Below are 20675 nucleotides of genomic sequence, written 5' to 3'. Positions count from 1 at the left end.
TCTCCTGAGGAAACATTTGACCTGTTACCACTGGCAGACTCAACAGTGGCTCTATACAGTCAGGTAATTGGAGTCGCACTGCTTTGAGATTGTAAAGGAATAAAAAAAAGAGAAACATTAAACCTCACTGTCCTATCAAAATAAAAGATCTATTCTTGATCGATGATGTTCCTACAGACTGACCTAGTCAGTAATGCTCATTTATAATAGAATCAGACATTGATTACATTTAAGGAACAATATTCTAGAGGATGCAGTATGTTTCAATTCCATAACCATTGCAAAATATTATTGCTTCCTATTCACAGAAATTCCTCATTCATGTGAGGAAGCAGCTTGCTGGAGACCCTCAGTATTCCATCACAGCTGGGAAGCACCCATGTGTTTGAAACACAACTGTCGCTTGCTACATCGCCACGCAAATCCTTCCTTATCCTAGGATCTGGTTTAAGAAAGAAGTTAAGTATTTAATCAGAGTCTGAGGCAGGACCAAGAAAGATGCCCACCTCCACTAAGCATGAAGCTGCCCACTCTGCTTAACTGAACACAGATCTTTCCACACATCTCATAGTGCTCTCTCATGCCAAAATTGAGGAACTACCCCTCACCAGCTAAAATATTCTTCCACATTTATTCTGGGGATGGGAGAGATTGATTAGGTCATTCCTCTTCTGTTGTAGTATTAAGAAACCTGGACCAAACACCAAAGTAAATTCCATGCATATAGATAAGTCAACTGGAAGCCTTACCCATTGAGTAGATGTTTCAACTGAAATCCACATAACTATCCTTGCCGCTTGCTGCACCATACTTTCCACCCATTAGCTTCAGAGAGACAACCTAGTACAATATTCAGTGATAAAACCAGAGAAAACTTCTTCGTAGAAGGGATGAAATTCCACAACAATGAAACCTGCAGCATCCTTACTCAATGTAAAAAAACATACTACAGTGTATGGAGATATTGAGTATAGTTGCTTTCCTTGCCTCTGAGCAGCTAACACAAGCATTCTGCAGTAACCACTAAACCTTTTTTTTTCTAGCGTTGGGTCTGATTTAGGACAAACCATCAAAATTAACCACTTAAAAACAAATTAGATGGCTCCCAGAAAAGGTTCAATGTGCTTATATTCAGAGCAAAAAAAATTTATTTCATCCAGAATGCCCTTTATTCAAAACCCATTTCAGCAAGACAAAATCCAAAAGCAGCCTAAGAAATGAAGTTCAATTCTTGTGATCCTGATAACTGAAATAAGAGAACTAGCCCCAAATATTTTTAATTGGTACAAGGGAACTGTTAAATACCTCATTTTGTCTCTGGTCTTCCATGGGGTTATAAATCCACTCTGCCCTAAGAAATAAAACTAGTCACTGCCCTGTCCCCCGAAGAGGTATAAAATCCTCTGCCCCTCTCCCAAATGGGAATAAAACCATTCTCTGTCCTTTGCCGAGACAATATAAAACAGTTCTCCCCCTCAGCTGTATAAAAAAAATTCTGGCTTTGCCCCTTCCCAAGGTTTCTGTTTAAATATATAAATCTGCTCTGCCTCTATCCACCTCCCATATATGAATCCACGCTCTGCCCTCAGCTGTATAAAACCTCTCTGTACCAGCAGTTGCTTCAAAGTATACACCCCTTCCCTTCGGCTTACTTTGGAGCTGTTTTTATTTCTTGGTTTCTCCAGTACACTGTCTCCTAACATAGCTGTACGTGGCTCCGCTGTTTATTCTCAACATACCTCAAGACATTTCACTTTTTTCCCTCAATCATTACTTTTTAAAAAAAAATAAAAACAAGAAATGCTGGAACCACTCAGCAGGTCTGGCAGCATCTGTGGAAAGAGAAGCAGAGTTAACGTTTCGGGTCAGTGACCCGAAGAAGCGCAGACTGGGTGACCGCTTTGTGGAACACCTCCACTCAGTCCGCAAGCAGGACCATGAGCTTCCGGTTGCTTGCCATTTCAACACTGCCCCCTGCTCTCATGCTCACATCTCTGTCCTGGGATTGCTGCAGTGTTCCAGTGAACATCAACGCAAGCTCGAGGAACAGCATCTCATCTACCGATTAGGCACACTGCAGCCTGCCGGACTGAACATTGAGTTCAATAATTTCACAGCATGACAGCCCTCCATTTTACTTTCATTTTTAGTTATTCTTTTTTTCTTTTTTACATTTTTTACAATTTTTTTTGCATTTATTTCATCTTAGTTTGTTCAGTTTGCTTACCCACTGTTTTTTTCATGTTTGCACTTGCTGCTGTTCAATCTTCAGTCCGTTAACACCTTATCTGTACTGATGCTTTGTCTTTCAACACACCATTAACATATTGTTTGCCTTTGCTCCATGACCTTTTGGTCAGCTATGTGGCCTTGTCCAATTGTACACCTTCTCCTTTGTTATCTCTTGCCCCACCCCCACCTCACTTGCTTATAACCTGTGACATTTCTAATATTTGTCAGTTCTGAAGAAGGGTCATTGACCCGAAACGTTAACTCTGTTTCTCTTTCCACAGATGCTGCCAGACCTGCTGAGTGGTTCCATCATTTCTTGTTTTTATTTTCAGATTTCCAGCATCCGCAGTATTTTGCTATTACTTTTTTTTTCTGATGGTACCTGAAAATGTACAATGTTGTAAATTAATCACATGATCTTGGATTGAGTTTATAACTGTTCTGTGTAGGCTTCTAAATGAGTCATAACCTAATACTGGGCTAGCATCATGGAGACTTGAATACGATCCTTCCCCCTCAAGCAGAGCAAGAGTGCCAAAGGCATTTAGGCTCACAGGAAGATGAGGAACCAGAAAGCTTCTAACATGCATAGTTCATATCACACCAGATGTCAATATTCTCAAGAAAAGAAAACAGTAATAAAAAAGGTGCTGGCAGTGAGCCAGTTGAATCTCCAACACCAGGATGTTGAGAAGTGCCGTCTCTGTATGCTAAAAAAGGCAAGGTGACCACCAAATTGCACCATTCACTAATCATTTGTGCCAAGATTAAAGTCAAGACAAATGTATCTAATGAAGTGCTTCACAAGAACTGGTAGGATGGTTTTGATATTGACTTGACTCAATCAGATGTCACACCAATGTAGGAACAACCCAAAAGAGTAAGGGCAGCAACTCTTCAGCACCTTTTGTATATATTGTATTCTTTTTGCTCATTATAACCTTCCTTTAGCAGGGATGGCAAACAAAATGGGTAATGTGGATTTTTAAACAAAATCAAATTTGGGACCTACAAAGAAGATATAGTAAGATTGCTGGCATATTTCATGCCTGATCTTACTTTTAGCATTGATGCCCCAAAGACAAGTGTTCTGAAAAGCTAGCAGTATTGTCAAGCTTGTTTGTTCAAATTCTAGTTCTATGAGCCCTTCCACTCAATAACTGGGCTACTACTCCAACGTGTATGAAATTGAATAAATTTTTTGCGAGTTCTACAACACAGCCATTAAGTTCAACCCCATTTGTTAATAGATTATCTCATTGAAGGGTGGAGTCCTGTGCTCGGATTATCCTCCTGCTGAAAATCCCCAACAATTGTTGGGCTGGCATTCATTGAGTTGTTTGCTGTGAAGTTAAGCAGGGTCGGTTACGTTACAATAATCCTCACTATCCAGCATCATGAGAACTTGGAAGACTAAAGCTCAACCAAATTACAAAACTACTATAGTACATGGTTAATGGAAAATAGAAGCACATGGTATTAAAGGCATGATAGCACCTTGGGTATGTAATTGACTAACGGATAAAAGGCAGAGAGTCGTGGTGGTTGGATGTTTTTCTGACTGAGTAGTATGTAGTGGAGTCCCCTAGAGGTTGATATTAGGATCATTGCTATATATTATAAAATAGAAAAGTGACCTGGACTTGGGTTTAGGGAGTACAATTTTTAAACACAATACAAAAGTTTGCAATGTAGTAAATGGTGAGCAGGATAGTAACAAACTTCAGGGGGGATATAGACTGGTGAAATGGTCAGACACATGGCAGATGTGATTTAACATGGATAATTGCGAAGTGAAGCATTTCAAAAATGAGCAATATGGAGATACTTCTTTGGCTTGGCATCATTGCCTATGATTCACATCCACTGCTCATCTGTTGTGAGTTTTCAGGTGAAAGGGCAGTCCAATTAGAGTAAGACATCACCAGTTGCAATGGGGACATCATAGATCATCATTCACTGATGCAGGGACTCCTGCTGCATGCTCCTTCCTGCAACAGTGCTTTCCTGTGGCAATCTGAAGATATAGTTCTTCAAATTTCTGTGCTCCATTGTGGAAACTTTGGTGCCAAGTGCATCGGTCATGCGCAGACTGTTCCCAGCTGTTTAAGTCGATCTGGCATGAAATGATGTCTCGCTTCCATGAGTCCTTGCATCTTAGCTTTGGCCACTCAATAGGTCTACTGGCACCATCAGGCTCTCCATACAGTGTATCTTTTGGTTGGCGACCATTATTCATTCAAAAGATGTGGCCCCATAGTTGATATTGCTTCAGCATTGCCATGATAATTTCTGAGTTAGAAAGCTGCAATAGTTCTGCTAACCGAGTCCAAGGATCTTTCTTAAGCGATGCATATGAAATGAATTCAATTGGCATTCCTACTTCTGATATGTAGTCAAATTTCAGTGCCAAAGAGCAGCCTGCTTAATATGCAGACATTATAGATTCTTAGGCATGTGGTTAGTATCTTTCCTGAAGCTTTTCAAATGCTACAGCAGCACGATCAATACAAGCTGCTGGGGATGCAATATAATCTAAATGGTATTATTTCGGAGGGGCAGGTGTGCAAGAGCAGAGGGATATTGGGAGTATATGAACAAATCTTTGAAGGTGGTGGAGCAAGTTCGTAAGGGAGTTAAGAAAGTGTACGAGATACATGCCCTTGCAAATAGGGCACTGAATACAAAAATGAAGGCAGCATGCTGAATCTTTAGAAATCTCTGGTTAGGTTTCGGCTGTAGTATTGTGTACACTTCTGGGCCCTGAAGAAACTAAAAAGGTTTACCAGGATGATACCAGGAATGAGGGACTTCAGGTATGTGAAGGGACTGGAAAAGCGGAAATAGTTCTCCTTAGAGCAGAGAAGGGTAATAGGGAACCAAAAAGAGGTATTCAAAATGATGAGTACTGATAAAGTAGGGAGAAATTGTTTCCCTTCACAAGTGGTTCAATAACCAGGCTTTAAACAATTGGCAAAAGAACTAAAGAGGAAATTTGGGGTAATTTTTTTCCACACAGGGCTGTTAAGATCTTGAATGCACTACTTAAAAGCATGGTGTAAGTAGATTCCATAGGAACTTTCAAAAGTCGATTGAACACTTATTTGCAGAGGGCCAACTCGCAGGGTTATGGATCAAAAGCTAGGGTGAGACACTAAGTTAGACAGTGTTTTTAAAGAGCTGGCACAGGCATAATAGGCTGAACGTCCTCCTTTTGTGTTGTAAGATTATTATACCTCCTTTCAAACAGAAAATTTTGCTTTAAAAGCCTAGAAATCATTCTATCGAGTAATTCAGGACTTGAGAACAACCAAGTTAACCAATGCAAATCACACATTTGACTAGGAGAGCATCGTATTAGCTTCCTATTGAATATCTAAGCCAACATCTGCCTATCCATTCGAGCACTGTCTTGCAGGATATCTCGAACAGCAAGGAAAGCATCCCTGCTGCTCCCTCCACCCCAATAATAAACTGGCCCCTCCAGGTTAGTGAGCTAGTTTGACTGGTTAACCATCAGCAACAACCTACACTTTATACTGTAATTTTAATGGTCACGAAAACACACTTTGTGTCAAATGATTCTTAATTCACCGGCTGGAAACCCAAATTAAATTTTTCTAAAACAGAGACCAGAGCTGACTCAATGCTTGCAGCATCCTTCTGGGGGAGGGTGAACAGCCAGAGGTCGTGTTCCATACTGGTACCAGCAACACAGGGAGGAAGAGGGATGAGATCCTGAAAGTAAATTTTAGGGAGTTAGGAAGGAAATTAAAAAGCAAGACCTCAAGAGCAGTAATCACAGGATTACTCCTAGTGCCACGTGTTAGTGAGCATAGGAATAGGAGGATTGATCGATTGAACATGTGGCTGGAAAATTGGTGTAGGAGGAAGGGAATCAGATTTCTGAGGCAATGGGAGATGTTCTGGGGCAGGTGGGACCTGTACAAGATGGGCAGGCTACACTTCAACAGGACAGGAACTAACATCCTCGCAGGGAGATTTGCTAGTGCTGTTGGGGAAGGTTTAAACTAGCTTGTCAAAGGGATGGGAACCTGAGGGGTAGCTCAAATTGGAAGGAAGTAAAGCTGGTAACAGGAAGTAGGAAAGTAGCAAGTGACATTAGAAGGCAGGAGAAACAAAGGCGAGCATCAACTCTGCTTAGAATACAGAATAATGGTTCAGGTTAAGGACACTCTACCTGAATGCACGCAGAATTTGGAACAAGGTAGATGATTTCAAGGCCCAAATAGAGGTAAATGGGTATGATCTAATTGCCATTACAGAAACGTGGCCACAGGGTGACCAAGACTGGGAACTGAATATTCAAGGATATTTGACAATTAGGAAGGACAGGCAAAAAGGAAAAGGAAGTGGTGTTGCGCTGATAAGGAAGGTTGGGATCAGTACATTAGTAAGGGAGGATCACAGATCGGAAGAACAAAATGTGGAATCTGTTTGGGTGTAGCTAAGAAACAGCAAGGGGCAGCAAACATTGGTAGGAGTTGTTTATAGGTTACCAAACAGCAGTGATGGTGTGGGGGCATGGTATTAATCAGGAGATTAGAGAAGCATGTAGCATGGGTGACTTCAATCTGCATATAGACTGGGTAAACCTAATGAGCACTAATGCTGTGGAGGACGAGTTTTTGGAGTGTGTTAGGGATGGTTTTCTAGAGCAGTATGTTGAGGAACCGAATAGAGAACAGACTATTTTCGATCTAGTATTATGTAATGAGAAAGGGCTAATTAATAATCTTGTTGTAAAAGAACTTTTAAGGATGTGACCATAATATGATAGAATTTTATGTTATGTTTGAAAGTCAGATAGTTCAATCCGAAGCCAGGGTGTTAAATTTGAACAAAGGAAATTCTGAAGGTATGAGGAGCAAATTGGCTGAGGTGGATTGGGAAAATACATTAAAAGGTATGGCAGTACATAGGCAATGGATAGTCTGTAAAGAAATATTACATAGTTTACAGCAACTATACATTCCTTCAAGCACAAAAACCCCCAAAATAAAGGTAGCCAACTGTGTATAACAAAGGAAATATTAGTAAACCTGAGGATTGGGATGATTTTAGAATATAGCAAAGGAGGATGAAGAAACTGATAAAGGTAGGACAGAATATGAATGTAAGCCAGCAAAAAACATAAAAACGGACTGTAAAAGCTTCTATAGCTACATAAAAGGGAAACATTTGGCCAAGACAAATGTGCATTCATTACAGGCAGAGTTGGGAGAATTTATAATGGGGAATAGAGAAAAGGCAGAGAAGCTAAATGATTACTTTGTGTCTGTCTTCACTGAGGAAGATACAAGAAATTTCCCAGAATTAGAGATCCAAGGGATAAGGGAGAATGAGGAATTGAAGGAAATTAGTATTAGTAAGAAGGTTGTATTGGAGAAATTGATGAGGCTGAAGTCTGATGAGTCCCCAGGACCTGATTTTCTACATCCCAGTGTTGAAAGAGATAGGGAGATAGTGAATGCATTGGTGATCATCTTCCAAAATTCTATAGACTCTGGAACGTTTCCTGCAGATTGGAAGGTAGCAAATGTCACCCCACTACTTAAGAAGGGAGGGAGAGAGGAAACAGGGAATTACAGACCTGTTAGCCTTACATCAGCTGTTGGGAAAATGCTAGAATCTATTTTAAAGGCTGTGATAAATGGACACTTGGATAATAATGAACTGACTGGGCATAGTCAACATGGATTTATGAATGGGAAATAATGTTTGACAAACCATTGGAGTTTTTTTTTGAGGATGTTACTAACATAATTGTTAAAGGGGAGGCAGTGGATGTAGTATACTTAGATTTTCAGAAGGCTTTTGATAAAGTCGCCCACAGGAGGTTGGTTAGCAAAATTAAAGCACATGGGATAGGAGGCAATATACTGGTATGGATTAAGAATTGGTTAACAGGCAGAAAGCAGAGAGTAGGAATAAATGGGTCATTCTCACATTGGCAGGCTGTGACTAGTGGGGTACCACAGGGATCAGTGCTTGGGGCCCCAGCTGTTCACAATATATATCAATGATTTGGATGTGGGGACCAAATGTAATATTTCCAAGTTTGCAGATGACACAAAACTATGTGGGAATGTGTGTTTTGAGGAAGATGCAAAGCGGCTTTGAGGGGATTTGGACAGACTTAGTGAGTGGGCAAGAATGTGGCAGATGGAATATAACGTGGAAAAATGTGAGTTTATCCACTTTGGTATGGGGAATAGATGTGCAGAGTATTTCTTAAATGGTAAGAGATTAGAAAGTGTAGATATACAAAGGGACCTGGGTGTCCTTGTCATTTAAGCCACTAAAAGCTAACATGCAGGTGCATCAAGCAATTAAGGCGGCTAATGTTAAGTTAGCCTTTATCGCAAGAGGATTTGAGTACAGGAGTAGTGAAGTCTTGCTTCAATTGTACAGAACCTTGGTTAGACTGCACCTGCAGTAGTGTGCGCAGTTTTGGTCTCCTTACCTTTGGAAGGATATTATTGCCATGGAGGCAGTGTGATGAAGGTTCACCAGGCTTGTTTCCAGGATGGCGGGACTGTCCTATGAAGAGAGATTGGGGAAACTGGGTCTGTATTCTCTGGAGTTTCAAAGAATGAGATGATCTCATTGAAACCTTCAAAATACTTAAAGGGATAGACAGGGTAGATGCAAGTAAGATGCTTCCCCTGGCTGGGGAGTCTAGAACCAGGGGACACAATTTCAAAATAAGGGGAAGCCACTTAGGACAGAGATGAGGAGAAATTTCTTTACTCAGAGGGTTGTGAATCTTTGGAATTCTCTACCCCATGACACAGGGCTTTGGAAGCTCAGTTATTGAGTACGTTTAAAATAGAGATAGACAGATTTCTAAATACCAATGACAAAGGGATATGAAGATAGTGTGGGGAAAAAGGCATTGATGTGGATGATCAGCCATGATCATATTGAATGGCGGGGTAGGCTCAATAGCCTACTCCTGCTCTTATGTTCCTAAAGATGGCTACCCCAATTTGCATCACTGGACCTTCTACATTCCAATACATTGAGATGGAGACAACATGATTGTGAAGACCCATCAAGACCAATGACCTGGGAAACCTGAGTGAACCACATATACTGTTCATATTAGCAAGGCATCAAGGCCATCAGCTGAGGTATTCAACTGGTAGAGACGAATCACTCAACCTAATCACTCGAACAATGGGAACCTAGCTGTGAGTAGGGGATTCCTAGACATGGACTAATTAAGTTGCAAGAAGGAAAAGATTAGTGACAACCATACTTGAATCATTGGGTGATGGTCATGTGACAGGCCCACCCTTTGTGTGCTGAAGCTTCTGTTTTCTACGCAGTAAACAGACAAGCAGCTAGACGCTGACAAGACCTGAGTGGGGTCCCTCCTTCGTTTCTCTCTTTCCAACCCACCTTGAAAGCTTTGAACCATGTTTGCTGACCGTGACCACCCAGGGATGCCCCTACTGCAGACAGAGACTCTTTGAAGGAAATCAACCCCACACTGCTGTCTCTGGGAGAACAGTCAAATCAGCCATCCACATCTTCAAATCAGAAGCCTCAGGACCACCAAAGGAAAGTCACACAACCACTGAATTTAGCCTGAAGCCAGCCAAGTTGCCAATCTCCACAGACTCTATACCCCTTTTATTTCTCTGGACTTTAATTTGACCAATCTATCCCTTCCCCACTGTAACCTGTGTGTTTGTGAAAGTGAACTTCGGGTGTATGCACGTGTGAGAAAGTTGGAGCTTATTTTATTATTTTATTTAGATCAATTTAAGTACAGTAAAGCTAACCTCGGTTAAACTCAAGAAAACCTGTCCGATTGGTTCTTTTTATGATCACAGCACTTAAACAGTTAAAAAGTCACTGAATTGGCAAGTATATTCTTTTCAAAAAAAGTAAACCTGCTGCGGTCAAGCAAGGAGAGAAAAAAAAGGAACCATTTGACCCCTCCTCACCTGATCGTCTTTTGGCATTTCTTTGCGGACCAAGATTTTAGGAAGGTTGTAGTTATCGGTTGCAGGCCTGCTGGTGGCTATTCAGGCCTACCCGTGACCGGCAGATTCTCCCACAGCAGGTACAAGTGAGATTTTAGATGGGGGCAATTGGATTCATCTTTCTCCTCCTTTTCTCTTGCATGCTGGTTCTTCGCTCAGTCTCAAAGGTGTCTGTAGCCCTCTTGATGTAATATCTGCAGATATCACGATCTATGGCCTGCAAATCCCACTGGTGATGGTCAATGTGGCACATAGAGGGACTTCTTCAGGGAGTCCTTGAAACATTTGCATGGGGCCCCTATGTTCCTTTTACCCTTGGTCAGCTCTCCATACAACATGACCTTGGGAAGGAGATTGTCGTTCATCTGGGAAACGTGACCTGCCCAATGCAGTTGGCTTTGCTGGAGGATGGCCTTGATGCTGGTGATGTTGGCTGTTTCCAGGACTTCAATCTTTGAGATGCGGTCCTGCCAGTGGATTGAGAGGATGCTGCGGAGACAGCACTGATGGAAGCGCTCTCGAAGGCGTACATGACGGCAGTATAGGACCCATGACTCGGTGCCATACAGAAGGGTGGTGAGGACTATGGCTTTGTACACTTTTAAGTTTGGTCTGTGCTGAGGCTTTGGTTGCTCCACAAATGTTTGTAGAGTCTGGCGAATGTACTGTTTGCTTTTGAGAGCCTATTATCCATTTTCTCGTCTATGGTGGCATCAAACGAGATGACGCCCCCCAAATATGAAAATTGCCTGATGGAATTCAGCTCTGTTCCCTTGATGACAATGCTTGGTGGTCTACATTCTTCTTGGGTTACAGGCTGATACAGGACTTCAGTTTTCTTTAAACTGATTTTTAGTCTGAAAAGTTGTTCAGCCTCGGAAAAATGTGTTGTTATACATTGCAGGTCTGACTGACTGTGGGCCAGGACAGCACAGTCATCGGCAAAAAGAAGTTAATGAATGAGTGTTTCTTGTGTCTTTGTGAGAGCCTGAAAAACCCAGAGGTTGAAAAGGCCTCCCTCAGTCCGAAAGCATACGTAGAACCATAGAAAAATTAATGCACAGGAGGAGGCCATTCTGCCAGTCCTGTCCATGCCAGCCGGAAAAAAAAAAAACTAGCCGCCCAATCTAATCCCACCTTCCAGCACCTGGTCCATAGCCTTGCTGGTTACAGCACTACAGGTGCAGGTCCAGGTACCTTTTAAAAGAATTGAGGGTTTCTGCCTCCACCTCCGTTCCTGGCACTGAATTCCAGACACCCACCACCCTCTGGGTGAAAAAGTTTTTCCTCATGTCCCCTCCAATCCTTTTACCAATCACCTTAAATCTGCGCCCCCTGGCAATTGACCTCTCTGCTAGGGGAAAACAGGTCCTTCCTGTCTATCTTGGCCCCTCATGATTTTGTACACCTCTATTAAGTCACCCCTCAGCCTCCTCTGTTCTAAGGAAAACAACCCTAGCCTATCCAAACTTTCCTCAAAGCTGCAGCATTCGAGCCTTGGCAACATTCTTGTAAATCTCCTCCATACTCTCTCCAGAGCAATTATGTCCTTTCTGTAATGTGGTGACCAGAACTGTACGCAATACTCCAACTGTGGCCTAACCAGTGTTTTATACAGTTCCAGCATTACATCCCTGCTTTTGAATTCTATACCTCGGCCAATAAAGGAAAGCATTCCATATGCCTTCATTACCATTCTATCTACCTGTCCTACCACCTTCAGGGACCTGTAGACATACACTCCAAGGTCACTCACTTCCTCTACTCTCAATATCCTCCCGTTTATGGTGTATTCCCTCGCTTTATTTTCCCTCCCCAAATGCATTACCTCACACTTTTCTGGATTGAATTCCATTTGCCACTTCTCCACCCAACCAAACCATTGATATCTTTCTGGAGTCTACGGCTATCCTCTTCATCAACGACAGCCAATTTTTGTGTCATCAGCAAATTTCCCAATCATGCCTCCCACATTTAAGTCCAAATCATTAATATATACCATAAACAGCAAGGGACCCAACACTGAGCCCTGTGGAACGCCACTGGAAACAGCTTTCCATTCACAATAACATCCTTCAACTACTACCCTTTGTTTCCTGTCCCTGAGCCAATTCTGGATCCAACCTGCCACATTCCCCTGTATCCCATGGGTTTTCATTTTACTGACCAGTCTGCCATGTGGGATCTTGTCAAATGGCTTACTAAAGTCCATGTAGATCACATCCACTGCACTACCCTCATCAATCCTTCCTGTTACTTCCTCAAACTCAATTAAGTTATTCAGACATGACCTTCCCTGAACAACTCCATGCTGACTATCCCTGATTAATCCGTGCCTTTCTAAGTGGCAGTTTATCCTGTCCCTCAATATAGATTCTAACAATTTATCCACCACCGAGGTCAGACTGACCAGCCTATAATTATTTGGCCTATCCCTCGCACCCTCTTAAAACAATGGGACAATGTTCGCAAATCTCCAATCGTTTGGTACCTCTTATGTATCCAGTGAGGATTTGAAGATGATCCTCCCTGGCTTCCTTTAACAACCTGGGATGCAATCCATCTGGCCCTGGTGATTTATCCACTTTCAAGGATGTCAGACCCTCTAGTACTTCCTCTCTCATTATGCTCATCATATCTAATATTTCACACTCTTCCTCTTTAACTACAATGTCTATATCAACCCTCTCCTTTGTGAAGACAGAGGCAAAAAGCTCTAAGAACCTTGCCCACATCTTCTGTACTCACGCACAAGTTCCCTTGTATATCTCTGATAAGACCTTAAGGAGGACCTCTGTTGCCTGCTGCAGCATCATGCTGAAAAAGATGGTGAATAGGGTCTGGGCCAGCACACATCCCTGCTTCATGTCATTGGAGATAGGGAAGGGACTCGAGAGGTCGCTGTTCTGCTTGATTTGTCTGTGCTGATTTTCATGAAACTGCTTCACCATGGCCAGGAACCTAGGTGGACATCCAAGTTTTTCAAGGATTTTCCAAAGTCCATCTCGGCTCACAGTGTTGAATGCCTTGGCGAGTTCTATGAAGTGACGTAGATTTAAGGTAAGGGACAGGAGTTTTATAGGGGATTTGAGGAAATATTTTTTCACCTAGAGGGTGGTTGGAATCTGGAACACACTGCCTGAAGGGGTGGTCGAGGCAGGAACCCTTAACATTTAAGTAATTAGATGAGCACTTGGAAACGCCATAGCATACAAGGCTACGGGCCAGGTGCTGGAAAATGGGATTGGAATAGATAGGTACTTGATAGCAGGCACGTACACGATGGGCCAAAGGGCCTGTTTCTGTACTGTATAACTCTATGACGTACAGGCCTTTGATTTGCTCACAACACTTTCTTGCAATTGTCTGAGTACAAATACCATGTCTGTCGTGCCTCAATTGCAATGAAACCACACTGGCTCTCTGGGAAGTTTTCTTCCGCAATGGTAGGCGCGAGCCTGTTCTGAAGCATTCTAACCAGGATCTTCCCAGCAATTGAAAGGAGGGTGATCCCATGGTAGTTGGAGTAGTCTGATTTTTCTCCTTTGTTTTTATACAAGGTGGTGATAACGGCATCACAAAGATCCTGTGCAATCCTGCCCTGTTCCAACAGGCTGTGAAAAACTCATGGAGCTTGGTATATAGGGCAGGGCCACTATGCTTCAAGGCTTTGAGTGGAATTCCATCAGCTCCAGGGGCTTTGGTGTTCTTCATCTGGTTGATGGCTGTTACAGTTTCCTCCAGAGTTGGGCTCTCATCCAATTCTTCTTTGACAGGCTGTTGTTGGATGCCATTGATGGCAGTATCATGCACTGTGTACTTGGCGTTGGAGAGAGTTTCATTTGTTTAGGCCACCTTTTCTAGGCCCCTCTCCAATTCAGGAGCAAGCAGTGCTGTCCTTCAAAAAGGCTGCTTGGTCGCTCAAGGTGCGACAGGTTGATGAGGTCATCTCTAGGTCATCAAATCGAACAATATCTCGAGCCGCCTGCATGCAGGATTGGAACAGCAGCTGCCAGTGCCATCTTGCGCCTGCCGTTTCTGCCACTTCCCCGTTGCAACAGGACTTACTTGTTGAGTTATAGTTGGGATGGATGGATTTCCTTCTTGCCTGCGCATGGTGCTTTAAGGTAGAGTACAGTTTGTGCTGACTGACCCCCACCCTTTTAGCCTGGAGCTTATATGTCATGGCCCAGCGGCAGCGAGGTCCCCAAGCCATAGGTTTGGATTCAGAGGTTTCCCTCTCCTAGGTGGGTTGCCGACTAAGGCTTGAAGTGACCCTCCTTCCCCTTGCTATTTTATCCATAGCTGATATACCAACAATCGTAGCCCATACAATATGGCGTGGTATTCCTTTGGTCGAGAACATGGTCACTTGAGCTGCTTGGAATCCTTCTGCCCTGGCCATCAAGAAAGAAATCCCCCCAGGTCGTGTCATGTTCATCATTTCTCCCACCACTACGTTTCGCCTGTCAGCTGAGATGACGTACTGGGGTGTGGCACTTGGAGCCAGCAGGAAGAGCTGGGTGTAGATGAGAACTAGTGATTCCAGTCCATCCTATAAATTGGATGGAGTTGACTGAAGATTCAAGGGTACTACCTCTATCTGAACACCCCATACACCTGATCGTAACCATATAGAAAACACTAAGTACAGACAGGAGCAGGCAAACAGATACCAAGCCAGAGATGGGTGGTAAAAGGTTTGACTGATGCGATGAGCTTTGAGCAGGACTTTAAAAAAAAAAATACCCAAGGGAAAGGAAAATGCTGAATGGCTTAGGAAGGGAAATCCAGAGTACTTCAGAGTATTGAAAAGCCAGCTGGCTCAGCTTTGATTACTGACTCTGCCACAAAGTTGACATCATTATCAACTGCCATTGCTGCATACCTTATTTTGGAATTACCTCAAACCCAGTTACGTCTCCCACCCAAGGTGAATAATGACTAGTCAGTCATTAGATAATTGAATTCATCTGTGCTGGGCAGCTACCAGCAGATGCTTATGAAAAATACGCCGAGCAGCATGACTGAGTGCATTACCAATGTCCGAACCATGGAATGCTCAAACACCAGATCCTGTGTTCCGTTCATTGGCGACGTCAAGCTTCAACAGCTGCAGCTACTTGCCACTATACAAACATAGCCACTGGGCATCGTCTTCCAGGAGCTAAACTCCCAACTCCTAGCATTTACTCATTGGATATACAAGGGGCCTCTGCCTTAGTCATGGCAGAGAACTATGCAAGGCAATTTATGTTCCAATCATCTTGATATTCTAAACATCCAAGGCAATTTGGTGCCACTGGACTAATGGGTCACCAGCTGCTCAATTCAGGTCCTTGAGGGTTTTGGCAAAGTGATGTGCAGGTGAGGCCTGCTCCTTCTCTGGAATGTTCAGTGTCCAACTGGTTTACACCAGTGATGTACCTCCTTGCAATCAACACTACTTACTCCAACAAATTCACCTGACAGCTCGGTTTTGGGTGTTGCAAATGAGATGGAGAAAGCCCTTTCACTGCGCACATAGGAATTATCAACCAATTAGGAGAATTGCTTATACATCAACTGTACCACAAATTATGTCTGCATTGAAACTATTGAAGTTGACTCTGATCTGAGAGGGAATAACAAAGGCCAGAATCTGGACTGAAGCCTTCAACTGCCAAGAATAAATAGGAAACAAATAGTTTAGATACTGCCTAAACATTTTTTTTTCAATCCCATTTAAGCCTTGGCAATCCCTAATACTGTAGCAACCATCAGATCTGAGTGGCTCACAATTCAAGGGCACCAGATCCACTGGTGAGCCCAAATTACTTGAAAAAAAGTGCAATTATTCTGAAAATGTTTAGCGGTGGCAAATAATTTATGATAGCCAGGCCCAAGCTGCTAAGTCAACGTCAGCAACTGGTCCACTACTGAATGGCCTGGACATTAACGACTGCCAAGTATTACTCATGGATGCCAGGCTGAAGGATCCAGACATTTAACCAGTTCATTACTGTTGATAGGAGGATTTATTTCATGGTTAACCTAACTTACAAATTATTGGACGGGTTGAGCAAAGCGCATTAAAAATGAAAATGCTCCATAAAGTTTTTAGTGATTCCAAAAATACTGAGCTGAAAGGCATTTGATTTAGTCTTACTGTATCTTGATGTTATCATTTGTTTGTAATGCCAATGCATTTGTTTTCAAATAACGAGCAATGAAGTCTTTTGCCAAAAGTCCAATATCATTTTCAATTCAGACACGTGTTATGATGTTTCTGTACTTAGCTGGTAGATTCTTACTTCGAAATGTGCTCAAACTTCCAAATGAGGAATAATAACTGGTTTCGACCCAAGCTCTTGCTCAATTTTCTGTGACCAAGATTCCCCTCCCAATGATTGAATCCATCATGTGCGGAATCCAGAACATGTTCTATGTTCTGGAACAGCAAAGGAAAGTAACTGGGGGGATAGGTTTTGGGGGTTTCTATTCCTAGAGATAATTCACAGACCTCAAAACATTTTTACATTAGTTGCAGAAAAAAACCAATAGCCATGGAGCTGAATTCAGTCCGATTAATGTATGCACAAATAAAAGATTTATGCAGTGCTTTTTGTGGTCCCTGAACATTCCAAAGCACTTCACAGCCAATGAAGTACTTTTGAAGTGTAGTCACTCTTGCAAGAAATGCAGCAGAAAATTTGCACATAGCAAGGTTCAACAAACAGTATTGTGATAATGAAATGGAACTCGCTGCCCACAAGAGTGGTGGAAGTGGAGACGATCAATGACTTCAAGAGGAAGTTGGAAGGCCACCTGAGAGAAACAGACTTGCAGGGCAAAGGGGATTCAGCCAGGGAGTGGGTCTGACAGCAAAGTTCCGTGGAGAGCCGGCAGTGACCCGATGGGCCAAATGGCCTCCTTCGGTGTTGTAGATGACTATGATAATCATCAGATAATCTGCTCAGTGATGTTGGTTGAGGGATAAATATTAGCCAAGAAAGGTTCCCTTGCTCTCCTTTAATATCACAAGATCTTTTACATCCATCTGAGGGCACTCAGGGGCTTGGCTGAACGTCACATCTGAAAGACAGCACCTTCAACAGCGCAACACCCCTCGTATATCAGCCTAGATTTTGTACTCAAGTCTCTGCAGTGGGACTTGAAGCCACAACTGAGAGACTCAGATGATAGTGCTACCACAAACACAGCAGACACCAGATAGATTATGACCCAAGGTTGCATTAATTGAATGTGACACAAATATCTTACAATTTAGAGGAAGTCCTAGAGGAGTCAAATACAGAATCTACTTGGTTACAGTTAAGAAACAATAGAAGCACCATTACACTACTGGGTGTATTCTATAGGCCAAAAACTAGTGAGAAGGATAAAGAGGAACAAATTTGTGGGGAAATTAGAGGTGCAAAAACTATTAAATATGACAACGGAGGACTTTAATTATCTTAATATAGATTGAGACAGTAACAATGTAATAGAGAGAGGGGGAAGAGTTTCTGCTGTTTTCAGGAGAATTTTCTAGATCAGTATGTTTGCAGCCCAAGAAAGGCGGCATTGCTGGATCAGGCCCTGGGGACTGAAGTGGGACAAGTAACAAGTATCAGTAGGGGAACATTCTGGGGACAGTGATCATTTTATCATAAGGTTTAGGTTGGCTACAGAAAAGGACAAGGAACAAACCCGAGTAAAAATAATTAATGCGATAGGGTCAATTTCAATGGTGTGAGAACAGATCTGGCCCAGGAATTGGAATCAAAGATTGGCAGGCAAAACTGTAATTTAATCATGGACTGCCTTTAAAGAGAAGATAGTTCGGGTACAGTCGAGGTACATTCCAACGAGGGAGAAAGGTAGGACAAACAAAGCTCCCTAGATGGTGAAAGAGATAAAGCAGAAAAAGGGTGCATATGACAGAACTCAGGTTGATAATACAAGTGAGAACCAGGCTAAATTTGGAATGTTCAGAGGGGAAGTGAAAAAAGAAATATGAGAAGCAGAGAGTATGAGAAGAGACTGGCAGTAAAAGGAATCCAAAAATTTCTTATAGAAACTAGGAAACTGATGGCAAAAGGAGGAGCTGGGCCGATTAGGCACCACAAAGGGGATTTATACATGGAGGCAGAGGGCATGGCTGAAATACTAAATTAGTACTTTCAATCTGTCTTTACCAAGGAAGAAGCAGCTGCCAAAATCATAGTGAAAGAAGAGGTATTAGAAAGGCTGGCTGTACTTAAAAGTTGGTAAGTCACCAGGACCAGATTAAGTGCATCCCAGGATACGGAGGGAAGTAAGGGTGGAAATTGCTGAGGCACTGGCCATAATCTTCCAACCCACCTTAGATATGGGGTGGTGCCAGAGGACTGGAGAATTGCAGATGATACACCCTTGTTCAAAAAAGGGTGTAAGGATAAGTCCAGCAACTACAGTTTAACCTCAGTGGTGGGAAAGCTTTTAGAAACAATAACCTGGGACAAAATTAATAGTCACTTGGACCAATGTGGATCAATTAAGGAAAGCCAGCACAAACCTGTTGCGGACAAATTGTATTTAGCTAATTTAATTGAATTTTTTGATCAAGTAACAGAGAGCTCATGAAGGTGAAACGATTGATGTGGTGTACATGGACTTCCAAAAGGCATCTGATAAAGTGCCACATAACAGCTAGTCAGCAAAGTTGAAGCCCCTGGGACAGTGGCAGCATGAAGTTAGTTGAGTGACAGGAAACAGAGAATAGTGGTGAACGTGTGTTTTTCGGACAGGAGGACAGTGTATAGTTGGGTTCCCCAAGAGTTGGTATAAGGACGACTGCTTCTCTTGATCTACATTAATAACCTAGACTTGGGCATAATTTTAAAGTTTGTAGTTGACACAAAACTTGCAGGGATTGTGAACTGCAAGGAGGATAGTGATAGACTGGCCGGTGGAATGGATGGACATATGGCAGATGAAATTTAATGCAGAGAAGTGTCAAGTGATGTAACTAAAGTGTCTTGTCCAATTCTGGGCACCACACTTTAGGAAGGATATGAAGGCATTGGAGAGGGTGCAGAAAAGATTTAAAAGAATGGTTCTGGGGTGAGGGACTTCAGTTATGTGGATAGATTGGAGAAGCTGGGGTTTTTCTCCTTAGAGAACAGAAAGTTGAGAGATCTGTTAGAGGTGTTCAAAAGCATGAGGGGTCTGGAAAGAGTAGATAGATGGAAACTAACACCATTGGTGGAACAATCAAGAACCTGAGGACACTGATTTAAGGTGATTGGCATAAGAACCAGAGGCGACATGAGAAAATTTTTTTTTTATACACAGCAAGTGGTTAGGATCTGGAATGCACTGCTGAAGTGTATGGTGGAGGTAGATTCAAAAGGGAATTGGATAATTATCTGAAGAGAAAGGATTTGCAGGGCTATGGGAAAAAAGGCAAGGGGAGCGATACCACCTGAGCTGCTCTCGCAGAGCTTTGGCACAGATACGATGGGCCAAATGGCTTCATTCTGTACTGCAATCATTCTATGATTCAAGCTACAACCAACTTGACCTCACAATAAGAGATTTTCTTTCATGTGTCGGCAGTGAATTAAGAAATGTAAAATTTAACAAGGAAAATGATTAAATTTGCACCAAGGCACAACAGAGCCAAGTCTGCTCCCGAGAGACGAATGACACTGAAGGGCTGCCTCAGAACAAAGCTACTCGAAAAGTGGGAAAATAAGATGTCTCCCTGGCTACCACCGTTAAGTGCTCAGACCCGTTGATATACCTGCTTGGGAGACAATATATTTCTAGAGCATCTCATGATGCTTTTGTCTGGTGTATCACAAAATCAACACATAGTAAGACTACTCTCCCAGTAGTCTGTTCCTTTCCCCACTCCAAGTTGATGCAAAGGAGAAGGCTAAAACACAGTTTAACCCTCTGAGCAAAAAAAGTTACCTTTGCTAACCTAGAGTATACCAATACTAAACCACATAGCTTTACAAAAAGTCTGTGGCACTTCAGAATATAGATATCAATTAAACAATGCAGACTATGGATAAATTTAATTGTAGTCTGCCTTTTGTGTCATTGGTATTCTACCTTCCTCTTTTTGTTGAAAAGGAGCTGAAACAATCTAGTGTTATGGCACTGCAAAACACATAAATCTTTCCTCTTCCTTCCTTTCAAATGAACTTGACTTTTGTTGTGAAGCTGAATTGTGTCAATGACCACAAGTCAAAAGAAGTTGGGCCTAACCCAGCATCACATTTGCGTGGCCCAAGATTAAATTTACAAGAAAAGGGATTGAATTAATAGCTTTCAGGGACATTGCAATAGCTGATGTAATTTAGAGTCATAGAGTCATTTGATGGTATTAAAATAATAATGCAGGATCAAAATCTCATACATCAAATTGATTTGCTTACAATGCCTTAGCTG

Source organism: Heterodontus francisci, chromosome 25, assembly GCF_036365525.1.
Source record: "Heterodontus francisci isolate sHetFra1 chromosome 25, sHetFra1.hap1, whole genome shotgun sequence".
Taxonomy (NCBI): domain Eukaryota; kingdom Metazoa; phylum Chordata; class Chondrichthyes; order Heterodontiformes; family Heterodontidae; genus Heterodontus; species Heterodontus francisci.
The sequence above is the reverse complement of the archived record's forward strand: the minus strand, read 5'-3'. Positions refer to the sequence as shown.